Consider the following 13,887-nt stretch of genomic DNA (forward strand, 5'->3'; position numbering starts at 1 on the left):
TTTACATGGGTAAAATGAATCAACTTTTTGGGAAAAGGGTATTTATTTATTTATTTATTTATTTATTTATTTTTTGTCACAGGCTAGTTAGAATGATGATCTTTCCCTCACAGAACACAGCTCTCAGGTTCCTCTCTTGTCTATTCTGGTGTCTTGAATGACAATTTGTCTTCTAATAATTTTGATGAATTCCAGCTGATCAACCATCAGATTTTTGTGCGTGTTTGTTTCCATATAAGAACACTTAAATCCAGTGTGATAAAAGCAACTTACAAGCCTCAGGCTTGGAAGAAAGGAAAGGAACTTTTTACTTCTTGGGCTGAATACATTTCATCACATCCCCATTTATTTCCCTGAGGCTTTTCTTTGTCAAGCCTGGGAAAGTGCTGTTTCCTAGGAGAACCACACAAGAACGAACTGTAAATATGAGAAAAGAGAAAAGCATACCCCAAAGCTAAACAAAACAAAACAAAAAAAACCCCAAAACAATAAGAGAAGCATTTTAGATGGATTTTCCCCAAAGATCGATCGCATTGTTTTCCAAATGCATTTCTCTTCTTTCTTTGTAAACATTTTTTTTTGAGACCAAGTTTCACTCTTACCCAGGCTGAGTGCAGTGGCGTGATCTTGGCTCACTGCAACCTGCACCTTCTGGGTTCAAGGGATTCTCCTGCCTCAGCCTTTCAAGTAGCTTCAGGTGCCCTCCACCATGCCTGGCTAATTTTGTATTTTTAGTAGAGATGGGGTTTCACCATGTTGGCCAGGCTGGTTTCAAACTCCTGACCTCAAGTGATCCACCTGCCTCGGCCTCCCAAAGTGCTGGGATTACAGGCATGAGTCACTGTGCCCAGCGTAAAGTGCATTTTTTTTTTTCTAAACTGACTTGAACCAAAATGGATGAACAAGGACCCTTCAGATGATATACACCAAACTGGAAACAGATGAGAATGCCAGCAAATAGGCTCAGGGAGAATTTGTCTTCTTGAATTTTCAGGCATAAGCTGCTTTTGGCAATGTTTTCTCTTACACAAACAGGGTGAGTGTGTGTCCTGGATGGAGGCTGGGTGGGAACCCCAGGTCACAGCAGATGTGGAACCCTGGCATGGGGGACATTATACCCCAAAGAGGTGGGGGTGGGGAAGAAGATGAAAAGTGGAAGATGAAAAGTGAAAGACGAAAGTTCCCAGGGGCAGAAATAATTCACAAACTCTTTCCATTGATTCTGCCCTCTCAAGCCAATCACTTTCTGCCTTTTTGCACCAAATTGGGAAAGCCTGGACAGTCTGCTACAAATCAGACCAGAGCCTTTCGCTGTCAACAGAGCAGTGCTTCCTAAACTTATACTGTGTTAAAAATCACATGGGAATTTGTTTAAAATGCAGTGTTTTGAGGCCTCCTGGAGGTTCTGATTTAGTCGATCTGAGTCAGGGCCCAAGAATTTGTATCTGGAGCAAGTATCCTGGCGATTCTTCTGCTTGGATGGGGTCGGGACGAGGCGTCGGCCAGTCACCCACATTGTGTTTTTGCAGATCCACTATCTCCCATGCAGGCTCCAACAGCTCCTTCCCGGCCTGGGAATCCAAATCCGCAGGAAGAATCAGGGTGTTCTCTTGGCTTATTCATTCAGAGCTGTCGTGTGTGGTTCTGCAAACAGTACTCAGATTAGTTCCCGCTCCCCGTAGGGATCTTGCTGGAGATGCCCAGGGTTAACAGCGGAACTCCATATGGAGACAGAGGCGTAGGGGGAGCTTGGTTGGAGATGGGACAGCCTGCTCCACCACGAAGCCTGCTGAGGCTCTTTTCTTACGTACCCAGTGCAATCTCATCTCCCTGCACAACTTCCACCTCCACCTTTCAGCTCATCCCCTAATGTCTGCCTCTGTTGGAACTCCACACTCTCGTCTTTATCTGCCTAGGGATGTTACAGTAGGTCGCTGTCAGGTATGAGCAGGGCAGGAGAGGGTCCGTTCCAATACCAGGAACCTCAGGTGACCATGAGGTGATGGTCAGGCGGCTGTTAGTCTGTCGCTCTAAAATAATAATTGGTCACAGCCGGCGCCAGGGAAAGACAGGCTCCCAGTAGATAGAAAACACCTGAAACGGGTGATAAGCAGCTTCCTGACAAGATCTTAGGAGTTGGGGGAGTGGGCTCAAGCATGACCACTAAGAGGCAGAATGGCAGAGTTTAACTGGTATATGACCTTCTAGGGACATTCGACTGATAAGGGAAGAACGCCTCACGTGAGCACGTGTACAACTCCTGCATGCGTACAAACACACTGCGCATGCTCCCCTCCCAGGTGCTGACGGCCACACACTGCGCATGCTCCCTCCCAGGTGTTGGCAGGCCACACACTGCGCATGCTCCCTTCCCAGGCGCTGGCAGGCCACTGCGCGTGTGGACAGGCCACACCAAGGTAAGGGTCAGAGGAGAAGGAACACAAGGCTCCGGAAGCATGTCTTGTGCTTCATGACTTATAAAACCCTAAGTCAATGGTCAGACTGTCCGCTTGATCTCTCAAGTCGCCCGCGTGGCTTCTTCCAAGTGTACTTCACTTCCTTTCATTCCTGCTCTAAAGCTTTTTAATAAACTTTCACTCCTGCTCTGATACTTGCCTCAGTCTCTCCTGCCTTACCGCAATATTTTTAAAAACAAAATCAATACCAAAAAGCCCATGATAAACAGCATATCAAAATCTTATAAAACCAGGCGGTTTGGTTTGTTTTACGACCCTGCATTATTGCAAGAGAGGAGCCGTTTCCAATCAGGCTTCGGATCCTGGGCTTGTGTGGGTGCTGTGTCCCTGCCATGGATCTGCGAGGGTTGACAATGGGGTACAAACAGATTGGGCAATGAAAGGCTTTATATATATATATATATACACACACACATATACACACACACACAACACACACACACACGCACACATATATATAGTTTGTATTTTGAGAGGGAAGAAAGGGAGATGAAAGAAAGGGAGGGCTTAAACAATTTTTTTTGAGACAACATCTTTCTCTGTTGCCCAGGCTAAAGTACAGTGGCACCATCATGGCTCACTGTTTCCTCAACCTCTCAAGCCACATCAATTCTCCCACCTCAGCCTCCTGAGTAGTTGGAACTACAGGTATGTACCACCATTCTTCGGTACTTTCTAAAAAATTTATTAAAAAAATATTTGAGACAGGGTCTTGCTTTGTTGCCGGGCCGGAGTGCGGCGGTGCGATCACAGCTCCCTGCAGTCTTGACCACCTGGGCTCAAGCAATCCTCCTGCCTTAGCTGTCTGAGTAGCTGGGTTCACAGGTACGTGCCACCACGCCCAGCTAATTTTTTTGATGTTTAGTAGAGAGGGCGGTCTTGCTATGTTGCCCAGGCTGATCTTGAACTCCCGGATTCAAGCAATCCTTCTGTCTTAACCTCCTAAAGTGCTGGAATTACAGGCATGAGCCACCACGCCCAGCCTCTTGGATATTTTTATTAGATAATTTTTTTTTTTTTGGTAGAGATGGGTCTTGCTATGTTGCCCAGGCTGGTCTTGAACTCCTGGGCTCAAGTCATCCTGCCTTGGCCTCCAAAAGTGTTGGGATTACAAGTGTGAACCACTGTACCTGGCCTTTTTATTTTTGTTTTTGTTTTAAAAGAGAGAAGAAAGGGAGATGGGGGAAGGAGGCTTTCTATATATATATATAAATTTTTAATTTTTATTGTTTTGAGGTGGAGTCTTACTCTGTTGCCCAGGCTTGAATGCAATGGTGAGATCTTGGCTCACTGCAACCTCTGCCTCCCAGGTTTAAGCGGTTCTTCTGCCTCAGCCTCCCGAGTATCTGGGATTACAGGTGCACACCACCAAGCCTGGCTAGTTTTTTTGTATTTTTAGTAGAGATGGGGTTTACCCACATTGACCCGAGGTCTCAAACTTCTGACCTCAAGTTATCCACCTGCCTCTGCCTCCCAAATTGCTGGGATTATAGGCGTGAGACATTGCACCCGGCTGAGGCTTAATATTTTTTGATTGGAGACTTTTAAATGAGCTTTTTCCACTTGGTTCAAAGCATGGGAGGATCTTTTGGTAAGTGTACATAGGGACACACATGTTTGCTTCTGCTTCGTGCTCCAAGAGGGCCTGGCACAGCAGTGCTCACTGAGGATCAGGCCTCTCCTTCCAGTGCTCTTCACACACAGACCACGTCTAGATTCCTCCTTTTGGGATGGAAGCTCTGAGGGTCAGAGCCAGCCTCTCCCATTGCTTCTCTCTTTGTCTATCTCTGCTCCAGCATAAGGAGGTCTTGCAGCTCACTGAATGAGCCTTGGTTTTCCTTGCAGCCTCACCTCCAGACAGACTTTTCTGACCTGCATACCTGGGCCAATGCAGTCAGTTGACTAGTTTGGGTTTTTTGTACTGCACAAAGGTACCCAGCTGAGACGGTTGGGGTGGGGTTGGAATCCAGCCTCACTGCTGGCCAAGCCCTGGACCGTGGCCTGAGGCCGCATCCTTTGGGGTGGGGGCACATTTTGAAATTCATCCACTCAGAGGGGGCACATGTTTCTAACTCACACAGAGACTCCCTGTGTGTGGCTGTTCTGAGTACCATTCCGGACGTCATCTGCTCAGTGAATTTCTACCCCCCACCAACCCCGTGTAAGACAGAGTTTGAGCTTTTGACCTCCTTTGTGAAGTCTGTTTTGCTCTCGGTCTCTTAGACAGAATTGCTTTTTGTTTGGGAGACAGAAGATTCTAAGTGCTTACTCTTGAGTTCTATACTTACTTTGTGGCAGACTAGTGACAAACCATCAGCCAACCAGGCCCAGGTCTGGAGGCCACACTTCGAGGGCTCCACCTTAGACCAGCCCTCTGCTGCCTGCGGGGTGACCTTCTACATGCTTTTATGATGGAAGCAAACTATCTCTGTGAATTGTAATTATGTGGATAAGCGTGGAGCCACATGGCCGGCAGAGCAGTCTGGCATGCATCAGTCAAGAGCAGGGCGGTTCTTCTTTGATCTAAGAATGTCTTTGAAGAGCACTACAATAACAGATGGTAAAGTAAAGTGTTCAGACAAGTAACTTCTTGCTTTACCTCAGGATACCAAAGGACTGGTTCAGTGGCTATGTCAGTCAGGATGGGCTGGGTTAGCTGATGTAACAAACAGTCCCAAGTGTCAGTGGCATAGAACAACAAAGCTTTATTTCTTGCACGTCTATCAGGGAACCCAGATGAATGCGGCAGTTGCCGTGTGGAATATTGCTTACCACCATGGGAGGAAGGAAAAAGCCCACAAGGGTCTTGCATCAACAATTAACTGCTTGGGACTTGGAAGTGACATCATTTCTACTCACAACTTTTAGGGCAGAATTAGCGTTATCATCCCCCACAACCTCAAAAGGGGCAAAAGTGCAAACTGGCAGTGTACCCGGAAGACAAGAGAGTTTGGAAATATTTGGAAAACAGCACTTATGACTACCACAGTGACACGTTCCATAAAGTTGACAGATTTTCCTAATTTTCTAAATAACCACCCCTACTAGTTGTTTTGGTGTCTAGAAAAATGAGTTGTCAACAGCAGGACACGGCAGTAACAACGGCAGCTAAAAACCAAAAGCCCAGTCTTTTTTGAAAATCATGCAGTGACATCTCTGCCAGGAAATAAAGATTCTCATGGGGGTATGTGTCTATTTTATGTTATAGAGGTGGCTCAGATGATGCTGTAAAAAACAGCAGAGTGATCATGGCCCAAATGCAGTTTATTAGGTGAGAGTCTTAGCATCTTAGTAAAATATATATTATAATATATATGTATGTCTCTATGTGTGTGTGTGTGTATTTCATAAGTGAAAAGCATTGGGTAATCCATCCAATGGATCGAATGGGATGGTGGATGTGAAAATTATTTGTAAATTGTAAAGTGCTATAAAGTAGAAAGTACTATTTAAAAAAATTGTTGTTACCGTAAAAGATCAGGCATCTCATCACTGGGTCGTCATCGGACCCTTATGATCTAAGATCTTATTCTGCTTTAGGTGTATACTCATTTCTTTTCATTTGCTTTTAAAACAAAACTCTAATTATAGCAGTGCCACAGTGAAGATTTTTTTTTTTTTTGAATCGACCTTGCTTTTTTGCCCAGGCTGGAGTATCGTGGCATGATCTCGGCTCACTGCAACCTCTGTCCCTGGGTTCAAGCGATTCTTCTGCCTCAGCCTCCCAAGTAGCTGGGATTACAGGCTCCTGCCACCATGCCTAACTGATGTTTGTATTTTTAGTAGAGATGGGGGTTTTGCCATGTTGGCCAGGCTGGTTTCGAACTCCTGACCTCTGGCGATCCACCCTCCTCGACCTCCCAAAGTGCTAGGATTACAGGCTGAGCCACCACGCCTGGCCAGCAAACATTCTTTTAATCTGACCAGCTATATATACTCAAACCAAAATTGAAAAACTCAGTTTTTCTAGAGATAAATTGCCCTGTGATTAATGCTACTGAATTAAACATTGATAATTTTTTTTTTTTTTTGAGATGGAGTCTCACTCTGCTGCCCAGGCTGGAGTGCAGTGGCGTGATCTCGGCTCACTGCAACCTCTGCCACACTGAGTTCAAGCGATTCTCCTGCCTCAGCCTCCCAAGTAGTTGGGATTACAGTCGCCTGCCACCGTGCCTGGCTAACTTTGTATTTTTAGTAGAGACGAGGTTTCACCATCTTGGCCAGGCTGGTTTTGAACTCCTGATCTTGTGATCCACCCACCTCAGCCTCCCAAAGTGCTGGGATTACAGGTGTGAGCCACCACGTCTGGTCAAACATTGAGAAATTTAAAAATTAGTTGCAGATAAAGTCTACACAAGTTTCTTCTACATACAAATAAAGCCTAGGTGGAAACTACAAAAAAAATGTTCCATTTGTAGCATATACTTTAAAAAGTTCAGCCCCCTCAATACATGTAGGTGGGTCTTGTTTTAGGAAGATGTGCACATTTTCAAACTCTTAAAACAGAATAGTTAAGGGGTGACTTGCACATTAAAAAGTTATTTTAGGCTAGGCGTGGCACCTCATGCCTCTAATCCCAGCACTTTGGGAGGCCGAGGTGGGAGGATTGCTTGAGGCCAAGAATTCAAGACCAGCCCGGGCAACATAGCAAGACCCTGTCTCTTAAAAAAAAATTGCCAGGTGTGGTGGTGCGCACCTGTATGTAGTCCCAGCTATTTAAGAGGCTGAGGTGGGAGGATGCTTGAGCCCAGGAGTCTGAGGCTGCAGTGAGCTATGACTGCATCACTGTACTCTATCCTGTGTGACATAGTGAGACCCTGTCTCTAAGAAATGCATAAATAAAATAGAAAGTAGTTAAAAAAGCATAATGTGCTCCCTCAGTGCATTTATATCATATAAAGAACATGTGAGTGAGTGAAAAATTATGTCAGTTCTACAAGTTGGAATATCTGTACAATTTATGGATAGCTTCCTCTGTATGTATGTTGTAGCATATTTGCCATCATCTCACAATTAGTGGGCAATAATAGATGCAACTGAAATTCTTGCAGTTTAGTTGATATTGAATCCTATGATGACGCAGTTACCTCAAGAACTGTATCATTTGCCAAACCTAGACTTGATTTAACTAGATACTAAATGCGATTCAAGTTCTCATAGCACTTGCGCCTGTAATCCCAGCACTTTGGGAGGCCAAGGCGGGTGGATCACTTGAAGTCAGGAGATTGAGACCATCCTGGCTAACAAGGTGAAACCCCATCTCTACTAAAAATACAAAAAAATTAGCTAGGTGTGGTGGTGGGCACCTGTAGTCCCAGCTACTCAGGAGGCTGAGGCCGGAGAATGGCGTGAACCCGGGAGGCAGAGCTTGCAGCGAGCTGAGATCCGGCCACTGCACTCCAGCCTGGGCGACAGAGCGAGACTCTGTCTCAAAAAAAAAAAAAAAAAAAAAAAAAAAAAAAAAAAGAATGTTTAGTGAAAGTGCGGTTTTGCTTGTAGAAATTTAGAAATTTGCCATGCCACCTGGGCCCCAAATCCTTGACCTCTAGGTAACACTTTGGTTTCTTTACCCTTAGGGTCTGTCTTAGTTGATAAAGGGGTGTCTGTTTTGGTCTCTCAGGTCACATCATCACAGTAATCCAGTCGTACAGATTTTCTTGAGACATTCCTAAAGGCAGCCCAAGAAAGGCATTTTAATCATACTTTAACAATGGTTGCAATTTTGTGCCTCCTGATGTAAACACTTTGAAATCCTTTAAATAAATAAGTTCTGATGTATGTTACTCAACAAACTTAATGTCACAGGTAGTGACTATCTGGGGCCAGTGGCGTGGGTAGTAAACGAATTTATCAAGACAGTTGTAAATAAAGGAAGGCGGATTTATTGAGAAGGAATGAAAATACTTTGCAAGGCTGCAACAGGCAGCACAGCAGAAAAGGATCTGTCTGCAGAGAGGGAGGGGCTGGAGGGAAGTTTTATAGGGTCTTGCTGGAGGGGACTATGTGTAGAAGGAGGTCCCCCAGCAGGTCCTTGTGCCCGCGGGTTGTTTGTGATTAGCTATCTCTCACAACAATCATTCATTCATTGATATTCTCCACCTGCCCCCCACCCCAACCCGGGGCCCCTTTCTTGTCGTTGTTTACTTATCAGGACTCCACACTTAATTCTAAAAAAGCTATCTTTGATGAAGAGTGGCAGATATGATCTCTTAAAGCCCTGAGCCATTAAGACATTTTTAACAGCTCCAAAAAAAGTCTGCCTTTATTCAGACGTGGGGTGCATCTTCTCAGAGGTCCAGGTCTCCATATGGCCACTGTTTAGCGTTCATTGAGAAGCACCTCCCCCAAGTGCAAAATATTAGGCTTTGGGCCAAGGAAAGTGGAAAGCTCTTTTCTAGTTTAATTCTCACGAATTGTGTTCTTTTAAAATAGGTGATTATGCTTAATCTGAGGAGGATGCCACAGCCACAGAAGTATCTGGTTTATATCATTCTGCCATAACTTAGGTTGGGCTTAGTCTATGACAGCCCTGTCTCCTAGATCATCAGAGAAAGTTTCCAGGAAAAGGTAGATCTTGAATTGATTGTGGAGGAAGAAAACAAAGAAGAAGGCACGAAGTTGGCAGATATAAAATAGATATTACTCTAAGCCCTTTAAGTTTATGGGATGGTCGTGAAATTTAATATGGAGGGAAATAAATCTTTGATGTTCTTTGGATCAGGAAAATAATGATATTTTCAAGATGAAGGATATATTAACTCTACCCAGGCAAGTATTTTGTTAGCAGTATGCTCTAACCAGCTGAGCTAACTGGCTCTATTATACAAGGCAGGCATTTTAAAATAAAAATTTTAATTGATAACTTTTCTTTTGGATAAAGTAAATAAAATCAGAGAGATACTATCTAAAATATTTAAGATGCAAGATGAAATGAGCCACCCAGAAGAAAAATTAAAAACAAAATATTTTAGAGAATATGTACCTATCAAATTATGTAACCTATTACATATAAGTAAATGAGCTTAGATGGTTGGGCATGGTGGCTCACGTCTATAATCCCAGCACTTTGGGAAGCTGAGGCAGGAGGATTGCTTGAGCCCAGGAGTTCAAGACCAGCCTGGGCAACACGGTGAAATCTCATCTCTATTTTTTTTTTTTTGGAGACAGAGTCTTGCTCTGTTGTTAAGGCTGGAGTGCAGTGGTGTTATCGTGGCTCACTGCAACATCCACCTTCTGGGTTCAGGCGATTCTCCTGTCTCAGCCTCCTGAGTAGCTGGGATTATGGCACCCACCGACACACCCGGCTATTTTTTTTGTATTTTTAGTAGAGACGCAATTTCACCATCTTGGCTAGGCTGGTCCTGAACTCCTGACTTCAGGTGATCCATCTGCCTTGGTCTCCCAAAGTGCGGGATTTCAGGTGTGAGCCACCATGCCCGGCCATCTCATCTCCATTAACAGCAACAACAAAAAAATTAATAAGTTTAGATCTTCAAATAATACTTGTCAAATTGAGTAATTGAGTACAATATGTTAACCATACATAGTTTTATGTTTTATTTTATTATTTATTTATTTATTTAGATAGGGTCTCACTGTCACCCAGACTAGAGTGCAGTGGCATGATCCTAGCTCACTGCAGCCTTGAACTCCTGGGCTCAGGGGATCCTCCTGCCTCCCGAGTACCTAGGAAAATCTATTTTTAAAAGCAGGTTCCTCATGGATCTCTACTTAGAAAGTTCACAGTTTTTAGCTTTATGTGAATTGCTGCATAAATGTGAAATAAATTCAATTGTATTTTCACAAAAGTATTCCATAGCCTGGGTGCGGTGGCTCATTCCTATCATCCCAGCACTTTGGGAGGCCAAAGCAGGTGGATTGCTTGAGCCCAGAAGTTTAAGACCAGCCTGGGCAACATAGCAAAATCCTGTCTCTACAAAAATACAAAATTAGCTGGGCATAGTGGGTGCACCTGTGGTCCCAGCTACTTGGGAGGCAGAGGTGGGAGGATAGCTTAAGCCACTGCACTCTAGCCTGGGTGATGGAGTGAGACCTTGTCTCAAAAAAACATATTCTCTAATTTTATAAAATTATATTTTTATATTTTTCAGGATTAATTTTTCCTGTATTGGTTTCTTATGGTGCATGTTATGGCTTCCCCTGCTCCCCAGAGAACATCCCTTTGTCCACAGCTTCCCACAGAGGAAGCAGGCAGATGTGACCAAGTCTGTCCCACATAACCAAGCCAGGCACAGCTGAGAGGACCAGTGGTGTGTGCCGGACCCAAGGGTAACCAATCCACAGGCTGATTCAACCTAAGAGAAGGGCTGAATTATGGCATGGGAGAGAATCAGTCAGCTGGCGGTGGGTGGATAAGTGAAAATATCCACAAAAAGAAGCAGAGAAAGTGTAGAAGTGACCGCGGGAGACAGCAAGCCTCTCCCAGTTCCTGACAGTGTTTATACTCTCCATCAGGCCAGCCGAGAGGCTGTACTGTGTATCCTGAGGAAGTTTTGTTTCCCTGTCATATGTAACTTTAAAGTAAAACTCCAGGCTGGGTGTGGCGGTTCACGCCTGTAATCCCAGCACTTTGGGATGCTGAGGCGGGCGGATCATGAGGTCAAGAGATCAAGACCATCCTGGCCAACATGGTGAAACTCTGTCTCTACTAAAAATACAAAAATTAGCTGGGTGTGGTGGCATGCACCTGTAGTCCCAGCTACTCAGGAGGCTGAGGCAGGAGAATCGCTTGAACCCGGGAGATGGAGGTTGCAGTGAGATGAGATCACGCCACTGCACTCCAGCCTGGCTGACAGAGTGAGACTCCATCTCAAAAAAACAAAACAAAACAAAACAAACTTCATTCCTGAAACAGCTTGAATGAGACACTTGCAACCTACAACCCCCCAAATCTAACTAATATGTAGTCTAAAGTTAGATAAAATTGTGGTGTAAATTTCAGAGGCAGTTTGCTAAAAAGAGGTTCAATGTTAACCTTCATCAATTTTAGAAAAAACATTTTGGGAGACGACATTAGGCCCTTGTATGTGGCTTTGATGGGTTTTAAAAAATTTGTTGACCTACTCTATAGAAACATCTCCTGCTTGCAAAACAAAACAAAATTATGTTGAAGATATCATTTTTACGATTATTAGGATTAAACACCAGGAGGATCTGTTATAATGGTTTTCTTTCAGAACAGGTGGAAGTTTGTTGGCTTGTTTCTACCCCTCAAATTAGGGTCTTCATGTGGATGCCACCTAATCTATAGACCAAAGCATTCCTTAATGCTTAAACATTTTTTCTCCGTTTTTCATGATCAATAAGGGCGGTAGGTCAAACGTTTTGGTCATTTACCTAGGTCCTGGGTTGTGCTGATGATATTGCTTATGGCACAGATTTTGAAAAAGAGCAGCTAATTTTAGTGCAGCAGAAAAATATATGAAAGTGTTGGAACAGGTTGGGCACGGTGGCTCATACCTGTAATCCTAGGCCTTTGGGAGGCTGAGGTGGGTGGATCACTTGAGGTCAGGGGTTCAAGACCAGCCTGGCTAACGTGGTGAAACCCCATCTCTACTGGAAAAAAAAAAAAGTTAGCTGGATGTGGTGGTGGGCGCCTGTAGTCCCAGCTACTCAGGAGGCTGAGGCAGGAGAATCACTTGAACCCAGGAGGCAGGAGGTGGAGGTTTCAGTGAGCCGAGATCACACCATTGAACTCCATCCTGGGTGACAGAGCAAGACTCCTCTCAGGAAAAAAAAAAAAGAAAACGTTGGAACATTGTGTAGAGATGAGCACTAGGTAGGGGTTTGGAAACCTGGATTCTGGTCTTGATTCTAGCGCTTAACAAGCCACGTTATATGGGGCAAGTCCCTTCTCTCTATCTGTAAAAACAAAGGAACTGTGTTCCTGAAATTCTCTGCATTGTATGATCTTCCACAACAAAAATGCAAGCTCTGCTAAAGCAGTGTTGTACGCCTTGTCTGGGACTGAGTCCTAGAATGGTTCCTGGTACCTTGCAGATCTCAGGAAATATTTATTGCTATTGAACAACTCATGCTGTCCATTGGCCATAAAAAAGACTCTCTTGCATGTATAAAGCTGTAGTTATTTTTCAAAAGGCTTTCAGTTAGCAGGCACTCAACACTTATGGGTCTGAAATATTTCATTGGTTCTCAAGGGGAACACACCTTACTTGCTCATACAGAAATATGGGCATGGAGGAGCCTAGTGGATGGGGAAGAAGACAGGCCTAGGAGTCAGAAAATCTGGCTCACCACTAATGACTGTGTGGCTTTGGGTAAGTCATTCTGTTCTCCGAAGTTCTGTTCTCTCATCTGCAAGGTGGGAGGGCTGACTCAGACCCCAGGACCCTTCTGGAGGCACACCTCTGACTCTGGTCCTCTTATTCTTGTAATAGATAACAAACGAGTATTAAAGGCAGTTGAAAGGATTGAGAAGAATGTGAGGCTGATGAGGAACAAAGGCAAGACAATTAGTGCGGAGGCACCAGCTCATTAGAGACATCAAGACAGGCAGACTATGCTTTTTATGTTCACCACATAAAATCCTTTATGAGCATCTGCTGGGGTGGCTCTTCCTTTGCTGTCACTGGCTCAGCAAACAGTTCGTGCCCTCAGCCATGTCTGCTGCCCAAGTAGCTGTCACAGGGAGGTGGCACCAGGAGAGAAAGCCTGCCAGCTTGCAAGTCCATGGCAAGGTCTGTGTTCTTTAAACAACCCAATAGTGGCGATCCTGAGGATTCGGCTTTAACTTTTGTAGACAATTCTGGGCCTGTCGTATTTTGAGTTCCTTTACAAAAAAATTACTGGATACCTCACACTCGTTAAGATGACCACTGTAAACCAGAAACAAACACTCCAGGAAATAACAAATGTTGGTGAGGATGTGGAGAACGTGGAACTCTGTGCATTGTTGATGAGCGTGTAAAATGCTGTAGCCAGTGTGGAAACAGTGTGGAAGTTCCTCAAAAAATTAAAAATAGAATTATCATATGCTCCAGCAATCCCTCTTCTGGATATACACCAAAATAACTGAAAGCAGGATTTCGAAGAGATTTTTCCACATCTATGTTCATTGCAGCACTATTCACAATAGCCAAGAGGTGAAAGCAATCCCAAATGTCCACTAACAGATAAATAGATAAAGAAAAGGTGGTATAGACATACAGTGGAATATTGTTCAACCCTAGAAAAGGAGATCCTGTGACATGTTACAACATGTGACATGGACCTTGAGGACATTATGCTAGGAAAGATAAGCCAGTCACAAAAAGACAAATACTGTATGATTCTATTACATAAGGTATCTAAGTAGTCAAACTCACAGAAACCAGAAGTAGAATGGTGGCTGTCAGGGGCTGGAGGGAGCTGTTCAACGGATTGAGAATCT

The sequence above is a fragment of the Chlorocebus sabaeus genome, chromosome 11 (assembly GCF_047675955.1).
Source record: "Chlorocebus sabaeus isolate Y175 chromosome 11, mChlSab1.0.hap1, whole genome shotgun sequence".
NCBI classification, from domain to species: Eukaryota; Metazoa; Chordata; class Mammalia; order Primates; family Cercopithecidae; genus Chlorocebus; species Chlorocebus sabaeus.